The following is a 16,835-nucleotide window of genomic DNA, read 5'->3' as shown; positions in this document are numbered from 1 at the left end:
AAAATAGATATGTGCTTGTCTGCTTTCTACTAAAGCCATACTGTGTAAAGTAAACCAGACAGCTTTCTTCACACAAAAAATCAGAGAGGGGGAGGAAGAGCAGTCAGGGCGCTCATTTTTCACATTAGAAATTCAGATCTTGTCACCTCTGTTTTCCTGGAAGACACTGAACTGGAGAATGAGTATAACCACAACACCACAAGCACAAAGAAAGAAAAACTTGAGCAACTAAGAGGGGAAGGGGCTCATCGTCCAATAGTTTAAAACTCTTGGTTTGCTTGCTTTTGTTAACACCTGTATAACTAAAACATCTGAGACACGCTTGGGAGAAAAATTCCCACTCCCGCCATCTGGCCCGCCAAGAAATCTCCCAGAAAAAACAGGGAAGACAAGACATGATATTCCTAAGAGAAAACAAATTTTTTAAAAAATATTTCAGATTTTCTTCATAAAGCAGGGAAAAATAAAAAGGCACATAACCATTATTTACCCATGCAGCCACCTTTAATATCGCATAATAACCGCAGTTTATTTACAGTAATATATTATTGATTTTGTTTTTTATAAATGAGAGGCTTTTACTGTAACCAAAATGTAATAAGATGCAGAAAAACCAAGCAAGTTGAAATTAGTACAATATTTGAAATCCCTTTTACTTAAAGGCTCCATGGAAAGAAGTTTTTCATAAGATGCAGTTATTTTGAAGAACACCTTTCCAGAAGGGCCTGTAGAATATACAACATGAACGACAGAGAGGTTCCTGAGTGGTAGGCATAAAAAGGTTCCTGAGTGGTAGGCATAAAAACAAATTATACACCAGAGAGACAAGTATGTTTTCTGTAGAGAAGAAGATTTCATACCTTGCCTGTATTCAACAGACAGAGAGAACCCCCTCCTGCTGAAGTATGCAAACTGACTACACCATGCCACAAGCAGACTTGTAGTTCATGTAATACTTCAAACTGATAGACTAATGTGAGTGGAAAGCTGAATGGCAAAGGTTCTGAATGCTAAATTACTTAGAATTATGTTTATTGTGTTAGTGTCAGAAGGCCCCAGTCGGGACTGGGCCCCACTGTGCTGGCCACTCAACATGCTCTCTGCCCCGAACATCTTACAATCGAATTTGAAACAAAATGCAACTAGTGAGGGCTAAAAACAAAAGCAGGAAAGGTGGAAGGAGGGAAGAGAAGGGTAAAAAAAAAAAACATACTGAAGTAGCTACTTGAAAAGCATGATGGGTCTAGATCATTTAAAATCTTTTTTTTTTTTTAATTTAAATATTAATTGTCATCTCCACCAGACATACAAGCTAACCAATCATCTGCTGGCTGACTTAGCTGGCTGCCTGCTTCAGTCAGGCTAATATTTCTGTGAGGTCAGAATACATTTTATTTCTCAACAGGGCAAAACAAATTCAGTCTTGTTATTAAGTAAGGCGCCATACTACAGTGACAGGATCAACCAAACAAGCATCTATTGTTTGAAACTAACCCAGGAAAAGGATTATAAACAGAGGTTGCAGGGTAGACTCTCTCCCTCACCAGCCCACAACGTCTTAGTCCTAGGGCTACTCCTTCCATTGTGTTCTCCCACCAGAAATGCTGGCATGACAACTAGTGAGTCTCAGACAACAATGCAATTACGGATTCATATACCCACAGCTGGTAGCAGTGTTCAGACGTGGTGTATAGCTCACCTTGGACGCCAGGAGTTTTGTTAAAAAATAAAACAAAACAAAACAAAAAGAATCATATGCAAGACGGAAAAAACTGAACCAGCAGATGCCCCTCACCTCAAAACCAAAAAATAAGCCGACAGACTCAAAACTCAACCACCACCACATTGCCACAAACACCAGCCCTTATCACAACCCTCCCTTCCCAAAAGCCTGGATAAACAGATGGGCCTTGAAACAGAGTGAAAGTCAACAAATTTAGGCTATTTCAAACCATGGAGGGTAGTGTCAGTTCCAAAGTTGAGAGCCCCTCACAGAAACAGCTTGCTGACCTTTATACCCACAGGCTCTGACTGGAGCATCTCCACTGAATGCCGATGTGGCAGTATAGTACATGGCAAAAGAATTCTCACAAAGAAGTAGGTCCCAAGCCGTTCAGGGCTTTTAAGGGCTGATCTACGCACAGGTTCTGTACTGTTTTCATTATATCAGTTGTAGTTAAGTAGTACAGCCCTCAGAGTGGACATAGTTATATCAGTATAAAGGCACGTATATTAGCATAGTCTATACAGAAATAACTATGTGTAGACCAGCCTTAAGTCAAAACCAAAACCTTAACGTTCACTGATAATAATTAGGGTGGAACCTACAGCAGAAGAACGAGCAAGGAAATAGTCACAAGGTTGATGTGAAATGACTGGGGAAAGGTTCACCTCCACATGCTCTCAGCAATCCATATAGCTAGCTTCCTGAATTATAGAGCTGACTGTCCTTTGCAGGCTGTGGGCGGCCGTGCCTGCAGACAGTCAATGTAAACAAACTGTCTCGCGGCCCACCAGCGGATTACCCTGACAGGTACGTGCGTGGGCTGCAGGTTGCCCACCACTAGTTTAAGGCCATTAAATGTCTGCTGCTACCAGGTATGTCACTCTCAGCAACATACAGGGAACAGTGGATGGAACCGCAGCAATGGAGTTCCCAAACTGTGGTGGGGCGTTGCATACCCCTATTTTGACAACAGACCACCTTACACCACAGAGTACAACAACAGAAAGGGCTATTTGTTCTACAGTTATGTAAGTGCTAGTGGGCCACCAAGGATGCCTCACTGATAACAATGCAGGCTGGTCGGGGAAGGGGCCTGATGCTTGCCTCTCTAAGAACACGGGACTTTTCAAAAAGCTGCAAGCCAGGACGTTCTTTCCTGACCAACGGATTACCACTGACGATGTTGAACTGCCAGCGATGATTCTGGGGGACCCAGCCAACCCCTTGCTTTGCTGGCTCATGAAGCCATACACTGGCCACCTCAACAACGCCAAAGAAAGATTCAACTACTGGCTCAGTAAGTGCAGAACGTCAGCTGAATGTGCTCTTGGTAGATTGCTGGCATTGCTTACTCATTAGACCAGATCTCAGCGAGAAAAATACCTACTGGTTATAGCTGCATGTTGTGTACTGCATACATCTGTGAATTGAAGGGGGAAAAGCTCCCACCAGGATGGAGAGGTGAGGTTGAGCAGCACTCTGCTGAATGTGAGCAGCCGGACACAAGGTCTATTAGATGAGCCAACTGCGGAGATGTACAGCTGAGGGAGGCTTTAATAGAGCATTTTAACAGTCAGCCACAATGGAGCTCTCTGTTGCTTTCATAAAATAGTGTACATTAGATTATACACTGGGTGGGTCTTGACCTTCCACTATGTATTCTGCAATGGTTATTGTGAATTAATGGAGATGTTCTATTTTTGGAAAGTCAGAGTTTTATAGTATGCAAAAGAGCAGTTAAAATTAAAGTGCAAACAAAAACCCATGAGGTTAATTTTTTACTAGTGCTGTTAAGAGGGTGAATGACAGTTTACAATCCCAAATGAAAAAGACAGTGAACAGTCATCACATATGGCCCTGTATATTCACCACGGTCCGCTGTGACAACTACTTTTCACAGGTTCGTATACCGGCAGAAGCACATTTTTCCTGGTATAACTCGTCTACACTAGTAGGCTTTTGCCAGTATAGAAATACTCTTAAAAAAAAAAATCACAACTCTAACTGACATTACTATACTGGCTAAAATTTCTAGTGTAGACCAGTCCACAGAGTGTCCACACAGGAATTTATACTGGTGTAACTACCTGTATGACCAATGAAACTTGCCCAAATCAACAAAGGCTTATACCAGTATAGATCATTCCTCTTTCCTTACAGGGATAAACTATTCCAACATAAGCACCTTCACATGCAACGACTGCACCGACACTAGGGGTGACAGCTGCACACACTCTTCAGCCTTCCAGACGCTAGACTCTCTCACGCGGGGCCACCACCAATGCAGCCGAACCGGTGGGACAAGCACCAGCACAGACCAGCTGCTGTTATTTAACTACCATAAAAAATAAAGCAGTTGAAATGTCAGGAGCCGGTCTACACTAGCCGGTCTACACTAGCAGTAAGCCAGAGTGGGAAATTTTAAGAAAAGAAGTCTAGTGGACATAGCCTCATGCTAATTAGAACACCATGAAAGGTTATCTATTAGTAAATAGTAAAATACTCTTAAGAATATACACTAGATTCACTACATTCACATTTTTGTTTTAGGATCTTATGATTTTTAGAGTCTCATAGATGTTCATGGTGTTCCACTAAGCACCTGAAAAATCCACTTTTATACTTGCCTCTGGAAAGTAGGCAAGTATAAAACTTTCTCTGGCTTCATGCTTCAGGGCTTAAACCAATCTTTGAGCATCAGGGGTTAGAATGAAACCTTCATAAGGAGCAGATTATCCCACATCTGTCCAATGCAGGGTTCCTTACATCTTGCTCTGAAGCATCTGGTGCTGGCCACCGTTAAAGATAAAATACTGGACTAGATGAACCTCAGGTCTGATCCCATAGGGCAATTCCTAAGGTGGGCTCTAAGACTTCAATTTCTGCCAAAATTAATCCTCCTTTTACCCCAAAAAAGGGTGGTGGTGGTGGGGTTTTCTATCCTTTACAATAGTGAAATGTCAATGTTTGCAGTGACATCTTCCTGAATCTGCACACTGACAGTCCCAGTACCTACAGCCCTGTGCATAGTTTTTTCCCCAAGCAGCAATAAAATGTAATGAACAAGACTCTGGTCAGTCTCAACAAAGCTAATTAGAAGCCTTCAGGAAATAGTGCCGCTGATAAGAATCAGGTCCATTTCTGAGAGATAGCTCCTTCCTCTTCCAGCAGCCAGAGGATTGGGGGTTCTAGCCTCCTAAGATATTTTCCTGGGTAAAAACCCTCTCTCTCCTGCCCTTTTTAACAACTATGAGTATGAATGGAGGTTAGTGTTCTTGACAGGGCATTGTCTCTGAACCACACTAGTACTCCCTCTCCATCTTTCATACCAGTCTTGTCTACACTAGGAATTTTTACATAAGTGCAGCTACAGTGCTGCAACCTCTGCCATACAGACACACTGCACCAGTGCAATTTATCCCTGATAACATATGCATACCAATGCAACATATTTACATTGCAAGCGGGTTACACCAGTGAAGCAACACCAGTGCAAAATTCCCTAACATACACAAGCCTTAAATTAAATCTAATACAGCAATGGGTGACTGACAAAGGTTGGGGTAAGAGGTATGGGAAAATAAAGGTTACAGTAGTTGGAGACCTTGTGATGAGCTTATTGTTATGCATTCATCTTGTGTTTTACTTAACATATTAAAATGTATACAGCCATCTTGACTACGTGGACTTGGCCAATCATAATATAAATGGATTTCAAAACCATGCTTGCACCCGATGAGTCGAAAGAATAGTAAATATGGCAGGCGACCAGCTTGGCTTAATGGTGAAATCTTAGCGGATCTTAAACATAAAAAAGAAGCTTACAAGAAGTGGAAGGTTGGACATATGACCAGGGAAGAGTATAAAAATATTGCTAGGGCATGTAGGAATGTTATCAGGAGGGCCAAATCGCACCTGGAGCTGCAGCTAGCCAGAGATGTCAAGAGTAGCAAGAAGGGTTTCTTCAGGTATGTTGGCAACAAGAAGAAAGCCAAGGAATGTGTGGGCCCCTTACTGAATGAGGGAGGCAACTTAGTGACAGAGGATGTGGAAAAAGCTAATGTACTCAATGCTTTTTTTGCCTCTGTTTTCACTAACAAGGTCAGCTCCCAGACTGCTACGCTGGGCATCACAAAATGGGGAAGAGATGGCCAGCCCTCTGTGGAGATAGAGGTGGTTAGGGACTTTTTAGAAAAGCTGGACGTGCACAAGTCCATGGGGCCGGACGAGTTGCATCCGAGAGTGCTGAAGGAACTGGCGGCTGTGATTGCAGAGCCATTGGCCATTATCTTTGAAAACTCGTGGCGAACCGGGGAAGTCCCGGATGACTGGAAAAAGGCTAATGTAGTGCCAATCTTTAAAAAAGGGAAGAAGGAGGATCCTGGGAACTACAGGCCAGTCAGCCTCACTTCAGTCCCTGGAAAAATCATGGAGCAGGTCCTCAAAGAATCAATCCTGAAGCACTTGCATGAGAGGAAAGTGATCAGGAACAGCCAGCATGGATTCACCAAGGGAAGGTCATGCCTGACTAATCTAATCGCCTTCTATGATGAGATTACTGGTTCTGTGGATGAAGGGAAAGCAGTGGATGTATTGTTTCTTGACTTTAGCAAAGCTTTTGACAAGGTCTCCCACAGTATTCTTGTCAGCAAGTTAAGGAAGTATGGGCTGGATGAATGCACTACAAGGTGGGTAGAAAGCTGGCTAGATTGTCGGGCTCAACGGGTAGTGATCAATGGCTCCATGTCTAGTTGGCAGCCGGTATCAAGTGGTGTGCCCCAAGGGTCGGTCCTGGGGCCGGTTTTGTTCAATATCTTCATAAATGATCTGGAGGATGGTGTGGATTGCACTCTCAGCAAATTTGCGGATGATACTAAACTGGGAGGAGTGGTAGATACGCTGGAGGGGAGGGATAGGATACAGAAGGACCTAGACAAATTGGAGGATTGGGCCAAAAGAAATCTGATGAGGTTCAATAAGGATAAGTGCAGGGTCCTGCACTTAGGACGGAAGAACCCAATGCACAGCTACAGACTAGGGACCGAATGGCTAGGCAGCAGTTCTGCGGAAAAGGACCTAGGGGTGACAGTGGACGAGAAGCTGGATATGAGTCAGCAGTGTGCCCTTGTTGCCAAGAAGGCCAATGGCATTTTGGGATGTATAAGTAGGGGCATAGCGAGCAGATCGAGGGACGTGATCGTTCCCCTCTATTCGACATTGGTGAGGCCTCATCTGGAGTACTGTGTCCAGTTTTGGGCCCCACACTTCAAGAAGGATGTGGATAAATTGGAGAGAGTCCAGCGAAGGGCAACAAAAATGATTAGGGGTCTGGAACATATGAGTTATGAGGAGAGGCTGAGGGAGCTGGGATTGTTTAGCCTGCAGAAGAGAAGAATGAGGGGGGATTTGATAGCTGTTTTCAACTACCTGAAAGGGGGTTCCAAAGAGGATGGCTCTAGACTGTTCTCAATGGTATCAGATGACAGAACGAGGAGTAATGGTCTCAAGTTACAGTGGGGGAGGTTTAGATTGGATATTAGGAAAAACTTTTTCACTATGAGGGTGGTGAAACACTGGAATGCATTACCTAGGGAGGTGGTAGAATCTCCTTCCTTAGAGGTTTTTAAGGTCAGGCTTGACAAAGCCCTGGCTGGGATGATTTAACTGGGAATTGGTCCTGCTTTGAGCAGGGGGTTGGACTAGATGACCTTCTGGGGTCCCTTCCAACCCTTATATTCTATGATTCTATGATTCATCAGGTCACTACTGCCAAAGCCCAGTTCTGGTACACATTTAACCTCATTCAGTCCCATCAAAAGCATGGATGATCCGCCAATGATTTTAACTGTTATTAAACTCAGTTGCTTTCCAGAACAGACAGAGACTGAGGGCTTGTCTACACTGGCAATTAACAGTGCTGCAACTTTCTCACTCAGGGGTGTGAAAAAACACCCCCCATGAGAGCAGCAAGTTGCAGCATTGTAAAGTGCCAGTGTAAACAGTGCCCCAGCACTGGGAAAAGTGGATGGTGCTCCAAGTGCTGGGAGCTCCGCCCCTTGCTGAGGTGGGATTTTTAGAACGGTCTCTCTCCCAGCGCTGCGCCGCGACCACACAAGGCACGTTAAACCGCTGCCACAGCAGTGCTTTAGCATTGCCAGTGTAGACTAGCCCGGAGAGACCAAAGCACATACCTTACACCAACAAGACAGTACAAAAGCAACATGTATTTGCAGAAGAGGAAGAAAAGCCAGTGACATTCAAGTCTCAATAGAGCAATATCCCCTATAGTACCCACAACCCCCTTTCTCAGACTGGTTTATGTTTCTCTGGGGGGAAGTGCGAAGTAGGAGTTAACGTCAGTGACAACTACAAGCCAGGCTAATACTGAAGAGAAAGCATGTTGTACTGCCCCTGAGACCCAACTTCAGAAGCCCCAGTAAAGTCTGGTTTCCCAGGGGAAGAGATACCGCACCTCTCACTGTACTCCACACCTCTCACTGTACTCCAGTGGCCTGTCTGTGAAGCAGCATTAGGACAAACTCCACAAATAACCTTCCTCCTGCTCTCTTGGGCTTGAGGGCGGAATAGTCAACAATTAAGAGAGGACTGGAGAGAGAGATCAGCATTATATTCTGAGAAAGGGGAGGGAAAACAGTGATAAGCCAACATGCCTAATACTGTGTAAATGGGAGATCCCTGAAAGGAGCTCTAATGCAATTTAACTCTTGCAAAGTAGGCTAACAGCCCATGGTTTGCTGTTGCCATGGAGTGGCACTACGCCAGGGAAGAAGGGTTTACGGATGCTGAGAAGAACCTATCTAAACTACTTCCCTGCTGCAAGACCCCAGCCCTTCTTCTTTTCACCCTCATCATGTGCTCCACTTTCCCATGCTGCTGGTTCCCAATCCCTTCAAGTCTGCAACCAACAGGAGTTAGGGTGGGTAATCTCAGGAGACCAGGCTGGGGAGTGGGCAAGAAATGTTATAGGAACCAACAAGGAAGAGTGGAAAGGCTGATTCAGCAGCAGAAAGAGGTGGGCTGGTCCCAGCGGCCCATCTGCCCCTTGAGAGAGTTGTGCCTTCTGATGCTCGGCCAACGGAGGCAAGCTACTAAAGGCAGGGGTTTTTTAATGTAGCTGAGGTAAGGGAGAGGCTGAAGACTACTTTACTCACTGAGGTGGTGCTCTAAGAATTATGGTATAACTAAAGCACTTTGGTTTTTCCCAATTTTCCCCCAAAATTCCCAAGTTTAAAAAAAGCCATTTTTCAGGTTTTCCCAATTTTCAACTGGATTTTGAAGTACGGAACTCCCCAGGCCTGGTTCCCCAGTCCAGAAGGGGAGATGGTGGCTCAGCTGCCCCCTCGTAGAATCTCTGCTGGACGATACAGCACGCCTGCACAGAGGAGGGTAACTTCACGTTGGTAACTGCTGCTCTGCAATGGGGGAGCAAGATAGGCAGGGAGCCAGGCAGTTGAGACTACCCGATCGCTGCAACAACAGGCCCACAGGGAGCGGAAGGTTTCCTCAACTGCACCATCGTAATTACCAGGCACCTCTTGGTCCCCACCACCTGCTGCACCCTTCCCCACTCCCATGTGTACCGGGCATCCTTCCACCAGCCTACATGAGTATTGGGCATCCCCCATTCCCGCCTTTCATTTTTGTCACCCATTTTCACCCATTTTTAAAATTTTAGAATCAACACTGAAATTCCCAGTAATTTTTAAACGAAGTAAAAACCCAATATGAAGGGCTTTGAGTGTAACACACATTGATGTTCAGTCTCAAACTGAACTGTAGGTAAACTCTCGAATCCATATAAGACAGCCAGAAGAATTTTTAAATGTGGTTTAACATCACAGATGTACAGCTAAAGCGAAATTAAATTCACAAAACCTATTCACAGGCATACCACTAGAAAACTACCTTAAAATAAGATTTAACTTATCTCATATGTTCTTCAAGTGTAGATGTTTTATAGACCTGTGAAGGGAATGGGGGGGGGGGGAACATGTCACCCTGCACATTATGCCTTACTATAACAAAAATATCTTCATGGCTGCAGATAGTTATAGCCAGTGTCAGTGCAAAGTAACAGCCATAGAAAAACTGCAAGTGTCATAACTTTAGACCTTTTTGATTTTTGCTTTTTTCCTCAGAATCTAAACTTCCATTTTATTTTAAAAAGTAAAATACAATTCAGTTTCTAGTTTTTTCTCTTGTAGAAGATAGCGTTCACCATCTAAAATTATGTGCTGATGCCCCATTAACCCAACCCCGAAAAAACTGCCTACAGCCAAACAATACCAGAGGAAAAGTCAGAAACTATTGCCCATTCACATTAATAAAGCGTCACTTTCAGTGACGAGTTGAGCCCATCTATCTATTTTAGGGGTTTTCTATACATGAAAATTCTTCCAGATTAAGGGTATGCATCACTCTTAAAACATTATAACTCCACCGCTGTAGTGCTTCAGTGTAGACACTGCCTACTCCAATGGGAGGGTTTCTCCCATCAGTCAAGGTAATCCATCCCCCGAGAAGCAGTAGCTAGGTGGACAGACAAATTCTTCTGTCAGTCAATCTAGCACTGTCTACACAGGGGTTTAAGTCAGTATAGCTACATCTCAAAAGTTATGGATTTTTCACACCCCTGAGAGATATAGCTATACTGATGTAAGATTCTAGTGTAGACCAGGCCTAAGGAAGGATGTAAATTGAAAGTGGAACAAGAATTTCAGAATAACTATGTGTGGACGCTCTATTCTGGACTAAGAGTGCTTTTTTTCTGTTTTAGAAACCAAACCTAACCATCCTTCCTCTAAACGCCAACATGTTTGAACACTGGAAATCTAACTTCCTATCTAGACAATAAATTGTACTGTTTTACATAAATTTGTGTTTTAAATCCATATAAGTTAAAGATAAGTTAAATCATTGGCAAAAAGCGAAAGCAATACAAGTGTAAATCTATTTAAGTGTGTCCACACAGGAATTTACACCAGTTTAAATCATTTTTTCAAGCAATTTTAGTTAGATGCTGCATTGGTTTGTGTGTAGATGAAAACAACCACAGACTAGGCCATTTTCAAACTACTTTTACAATGGTAGTGATGTCACTTCTTCTGGCAAAGAAACCAGGAATTATGAAACTCAGATTCCTCAGGAACTCCCACAACAAATAACTGTTTCAAATTCTGATAAATTACTACAAGAAGCCTTTAACTGCAATCCCATTGCAATAAACTCATCCTTTCAGCTACTGATTATCAATTCCCCTCCCCCTCTCCCTCCCCCCCCAAAGATGATCTAGGAAACCTCCTTAGGGTCACCCAACATGTTGAGTTGCTTAGACAGACTATAAGCACCTTGAGACAGGGACAGCATCTTCCTGTGTGTGTTCATGTGCTCTGAACTGTATGTCAGTACATAAATAAGGAGAATATCATATAGCTGTTTAAAATGGTGATTAAACAGATCTACACTCTTTCCCTCAGTGGTGTACACTTTTTTCCTAAAAAATGCACTTTAACTCTATGTCCTGATACTCCAAACAGATTTTCACAGGGTGAACTGTTTTTGCTTACTAGCCCTTCAAAACATAACTTCCCCGCCACTTTGCCTGAGCAGGAGGAGGTTGGTGGTTCTATGCCCTTTTATCCTTGGGATTTTTCCATTTTGTTTCCCAGTCTCTCCTCCTCTTAAAATCACAATGGAGAATGTGCACTCTTTTAAAAAAACTCCTTCTACAAACTTTGAAAGTAGTGCTTTAAAGCACCCCTTTCTACTCAGTTATCTTTTCAGTCTCTTAAACCTGGCAGCAAATAACCAGTGGGTGACAAATTGTATCCACCAGGAGTTCTCCCTACACCAAGTCAATTCAGGAGTGAGAATAATTTGGTCACTAGTGTAGACAGTGCCAATCCATTTTCAATACCCATAATAGGTATTAAAATGGCTCTGAATATACTTGCAGGTAAGCCATTCTCAACCATGGTTGATTGAGGCCATGAGTTATTTGTAACTGAAGTCTGATGTCACCAATGGAGGATTTTTCTAGTACAGACAGGAGCTTGCAGGCTTGTGAAATGAAAGAACAAGTCTAGAGTTAAAGATGGGTTCCCCGCTTTGCGAGGGTAGTCTTATGGAGCCATGGAGACAATATCATGATGCTTAATAACATACTGCTCTATGAAATATGAGGCTAGACCTAGCCCTTATATTTTGGGGGATGGGATCATGAACCATAATATTCTATCTTAAATAGCTGAACAAAGATCCTTAGCTTCTAATATGGGCCTGAATGTACCAATATACACGCCTATGTGATTCTAAAATAGACAATTTTTTTCTATATGTTTAAGTACAACTTGACTGGCCATCAACATACATTTCAAGAAAAAAAATTATGACATTTGCCATTGTCTCTCCACAGGTCTTTGTAAAGTTTGACACAAATCTATCCAAATGTCCATTTTTCTTTAATAAAATAACCGGTTTCCACTGTTTGCTAAACACACAACAGAAATATTCTCCAAGTGAACTGTACTGTCCATTTGGTTGGCTTAGGAGCAATGGTCTGCTTGCAGTGGATAGAGTGACACTCGACCTTTCAGAGGAAAAAAGAGTCACTACAACATGAAGCTTTAGAGGTAGAAAAAAAATAGACTGCAATTAGCAAGTAATCAAACAAACACGGGCATGCATGCATGCAGACTACACACATTTTGTCAATCGTGAAACTAATCTTACTATACAGCAATGATCAATCTGTATAATCTTTAAAACAAATTCCTTACCTTATCTACTGTTCACTGAAAATATAGATTACAGGAAATGCAGTATTAGGAGACATTTGGCAAATGACCTTACATTACAAAACTGTAATCAGCAGTGTGATATTTGATTGTCTCTCTTTGAATAATCTCATTAATTCCAAAAAGTTAGTGGTGTCTTACAGCTTCTGTTTAAAACATTTTATTCCAGTAACAAACACTGGGGAATTATAGCAAAGGCAAAGATGAAAGTTATATAAATGGGTACAAGAGAGCAAATAACTTTTAAAGGAAATTCTTTAAAAGTTAGCTTACGATGAAATTTAAAGGGAGGGTGTGACGTGAGGTACACTACTTCAATAGTTCAGTTTAGGATTTAAATAATTGTAGGCATACATAATTCTGACCCCAACATCTGGCCCTCGACATGTGCCATTTAATTTTAGCTTCTCGGATAATGACCTGTCTATAGGCACTTCACTTTAGACTCTTACTTTAACCAACAAGCTACATATATTTAAACAAAACTTTCAGAATTAATTTCTCCTTACTGAGACAGCCACAACACAAAAGAAAAATTCACTCTCTCGAGTTCAGATGTCAAGTTAGGATTCAAATGTATCTCCACTTTTGTGGCAATACATACCAAGAAGAAGAGTTCTAAAACCAGGGGCAAACACACTAGCATAAACGAGGACAATGTTGTGAACAATCTAACATGAAGGCTCAAATCAGTTGTTAGTTATTTTGTCCTTGGACATAAGTAACAAAAGCTACAAAACAACAAAAGTTACAAAATAGTGAACAGGAACAACTGGAATCAAGATGCAACCTCAAAATTTGTTTTGAGAGAAATATTTGAAATCACATATATAGCAATAGGATGGGTTAGTCTGTAGTCATGAACTATGTAAAAACAAATCCACATCCCCAGTACTAAAATATATCCTGATTTTTCATTGCTTTGATATTGTCTTCACTATTACAATGTACTACACACTAGAGCTATTCTTCAGACATTTTAGCCTCTGAACTAGAGTATTCAACAAGATGTACTACCGCACATTAGAAATGGCATTTTGAAACATTTCTTTTTAAACATTCCACAACAACCACCTTTATGCAAATACATAAAACAAGGAGAATGTGACAGATTCACTATAAATAGCATTAACACTAACCAATCAATGAAATTCAAACCTGAAGGTAACATCTCACTCATCTGGCCTTTATGGAGAAATTGCTATAAAGACGCTAGAAATGTGGTCATCAAAGATGACGGTCACAATTGGTTCAACTAGTTAAAGCAACTGCTATTTAACCAACTCATTCACTAAAATGCCACCTAATGAAATACTCCAGGCCATGATAAACAGGAGGTACAAGCACAATAAATACTAGCTCTCTGCTGGGAAAACAAACAGAATAAGGGTCTCAAACCTAATCGTATTTTTTTCATATTCAGTAAGATATTTAAATCTTGACACTAGACAACATAATTCTAACTCTGTTCTTTTCCATTTCTTGTACCGCACCCACCACTGTGCTGTCGGAGTGCCTGTAATATGCAATGAACCTACGGTATTTTTTTTACTGTTATAAGGTTGAACCCTAACATTTCCAACAACGTTTGCAGCAAATCAGGTTAGAAGACATCTGTAAATAACTGCTGCAAGAACCAAAAGCGACACTGACACAGAGGTTTCAGAAATCTAAATCCAATTAGATATTTTGATTTGACAGATTGAAATGTTTGAAAAATGTTATTTTACAGGCGGGCACGGTCACTAAGCACAGACACAGCTGAAGGGAAGCAAGAAGAGGTCTTTATATAGGTCACTTTCGCCTAAATCCCGCATCTGCACTGAGCAAAACGGTATTTACACTAAAAACTCACCACTCCGGGAGGAGCAAGTCTGCAGGATGGAATAAAAGAGCTATTTAAACAAACAAACAAAGCACCTGGCTGTACCGAGGAAAGACTCGTTGCCCCTCACGCCAGGAGGGGAAGGAGGGGGGGGGGAGGGAGACGCCGACAAGGGCTGATTCGCGTTTACCACACGCTCCCCCACAGCCACGAAACCATCTCGCAGCGCAAAGGAAACCAGCGGCCACCTCCCGCCGGCTCGCAGCCCGGGGCCGCCCTCGGGGCCGCAGCCCTGTCTCCGGCGGCGGCGGGGGCCGTGCGGAGGGGGCCGGCGGGGGCCGTGCGGAGGGAAAGGAGGAACCGCCATTCCCGCCCCCCGGGCCGGGCCTGCCGCAGCACTGCAGTGGCGCGCGGGGGGGGCCGGGGACGCCGCTCCCGCTGGCGGGGGGGGGGCACCTGCCCCCCGCGCCGCGCCCCCCCCGCCCCCCGCGCCGCGCCCCCCCCGCCCCCCGCGCCGCGCCGCCCCCCCCGCCGGCAGCGACGGCGCCAGGCGCCCCCGGCCCTTACCCTCCGTCGGCTCGGCAGGCGGCCCGGGCCGGGGCCGGGGCCGGGCTCGGCCGCTAAGATGGCAGGGGTCGGGGAGCCGAGGCCGCCTGGGCCCCGCCTGCTCGGGAGCCCCGGGCCGGGCCGCAGCGAGCGCGGGGCGGGGCCGGCCGTGCCCCCGGTGCGGAGCGGGTCGCCGGGCCGGGCTCGGTGCCGCCTCCCTCAGCGCCTCTCCCGGGCTCCGGCTGCTCCGCGTCCGCCGCTCCGCTCCGCGCCGCCCGCAGCCAGCGGCCCCCGCCCGCCTCTCGCGAGACTTCGCCGCCCCCCCGCCTCCCGGCCGCGGGAGGGGAGCGGCTCCGGGCGGGTGGGGTCCGGCGGGGGGAGAGGGGGCAGGGTGAGGAGAGGGGGTGTGTGGGGAGGGGGGACTCGGGGGTCCCTTGGGGGCATGGGGGGGAGAGGGGGTGTGTGGGGAGAGTGGGCAGGAAGGGTCCTGGGGGGGGAGAGGGGGCGGGGTGAGGAGAGGGGGGACTCGGGGGTCCCTTGGGGCGCAGGGGGAGAGGGGGTGTGTGGGGAGAGTGGGGCAGGAGGGGTCTGGGGGGGAGAGGGGGCGGGGTGGGGAGAGGGGATGTGTGGGGAGGGGGGACTCAGGGGTCCCTTGGGGGCACGGGGGGGAGAGTGGGCAGGAGGGGTCCCGGGGGGGAGAGGGGGCAGGGTGAGGAGAGGGGGGACTCAGGGGTCCCTTGGGGGTGCAAGGGGAGAGGGGGGATGTGGGCGGGGTCCCAAGGGGGGGAGGAGGCATGAGGGGAAAGTGGGTGGGGGGCCCCTGGAGGGATTGGGGGGGCAGGAGGGTAGAGTGGGTAGAGTCCCATGGGCGGCTCAGGGTGTGGGCACGGAGAAGAGGCGGGGTCCTATGGAGACAGGTGTAGATGTGACACTGACCTGCCTTTCTCTGGGTGCTGCCCAGGTGAGAGCAAAAAATCGTGAGCCCCAGCTCCCCTGGCCAAGTCTGGGCTATTGCATAATAGCCACTGCCCTGGGTCTAGCTGAGAGGAGAGGGAGAGGCAGAGGCTAAGTGGCCTGAGCACATGAACTCCTGAGTTCTAATCCTGCCTCTGATTATTATGCCTTTGTGAACTTGGGTAGGTCACTGGAGGTCTCTGCCTCAGTTTCCCCATCTGTAAAATGGGAGGGTAATACTTATCTCACATTGGTGCTCTGTGAGGATTAATTAAAAATCATATTGTAGAGACATGCATTTCTTTTCCTATAGACTAATACCAGAGGAATTTAAATATCTCACTTTTCCCCATGCATGCTGTTTAATTGCTCTGTTTCTCTCTCTCAGAATGAGCAATGGAAATCATTGAAGTCAGTTTCATTTGTGTTTATAGTCTATTTCCCTTTCAGAGTCATGGGGGCAAGTTTTAGGGGAAGGTTTAAAAACCGATATTTACACTGACACTTCAGTGGCAAATTAATGGAAACAGTTCTATTGGACTTTGGGTTTGGAAACGTTTGTTTTTTACCAAATCTAAATCTTGAGTCATGTGAGATGACTGTGTCCCCTATAGTTTGTAAAGTGCTCAATACATATTAACCAACAGTATAAAGACAGTTTGAGGCGCCTTGGCTAAGAAATAGGAATTTGTTGCAAACCAAACATTGTTGATAATGCTAAAAAAAAGGAAAACAAAACAAAACCACAATTTCCTGTGAGACTCCCTGTAAACTAACTTGTACTTGAAACCCCAGCAGGGGACACTGTCCAACAGGCACTGAGGATAACACCTAATTACCTGCGTTTCCGAGGCCTTTCTTGATAGCCATCAGGTAACAGCAATAATCAGGAATATGCTGGCATGGTACACGTTGGTTCCCAAATTAAATATTTAGAGTGCTCAAGGAGGCAACATCTATATTTTTA

The 16,835-nt window shown here is 45.0% G+C and overlaps 1 protein-coding gene across 1 annotated transcript in view; it reads right to left on the bottom strand.

Annotated features, from left to right (window-relative positions):
• The window catches only part of TAOK1 (TAO kinase 1), a 107,587-nt gene extending 92,409 nt beyond the window's left edge, over positions 1-15,178 (bottom strand). The window contains exon 1 of the mRNA XM_048823761.2: positions 14,936-15,178. The gene's annotated coding sequence lies outside the window, so the exon portion shown is untranslated. The remainder of the gene's footprint in view (positions 1-14,935) is intronic.
• Positions 15,179-16,835: the final 1,657 nt, after the last annotated feature.

This window comes from Caretta caretta, chromosome 17 (assembly GCF_965140235.1).
Source record: "Caretta caretta isolate rCarCar2 chromosome 17, rCarCar1.hap1, whole genome shotgun sequence".
In the NCBI taxonomy this organism is placed as follows: domain Eukaryota; kingdom Metazoa; phylum Chordata; order Testudines; family Cheloniidae; genus Caretta; species Caretta caretta.
The sequence above is the reverse complement of the archived record's forward strand: the minus strand, read 5'-3'. Positions and strand labels throughout refer to the sequence as shown.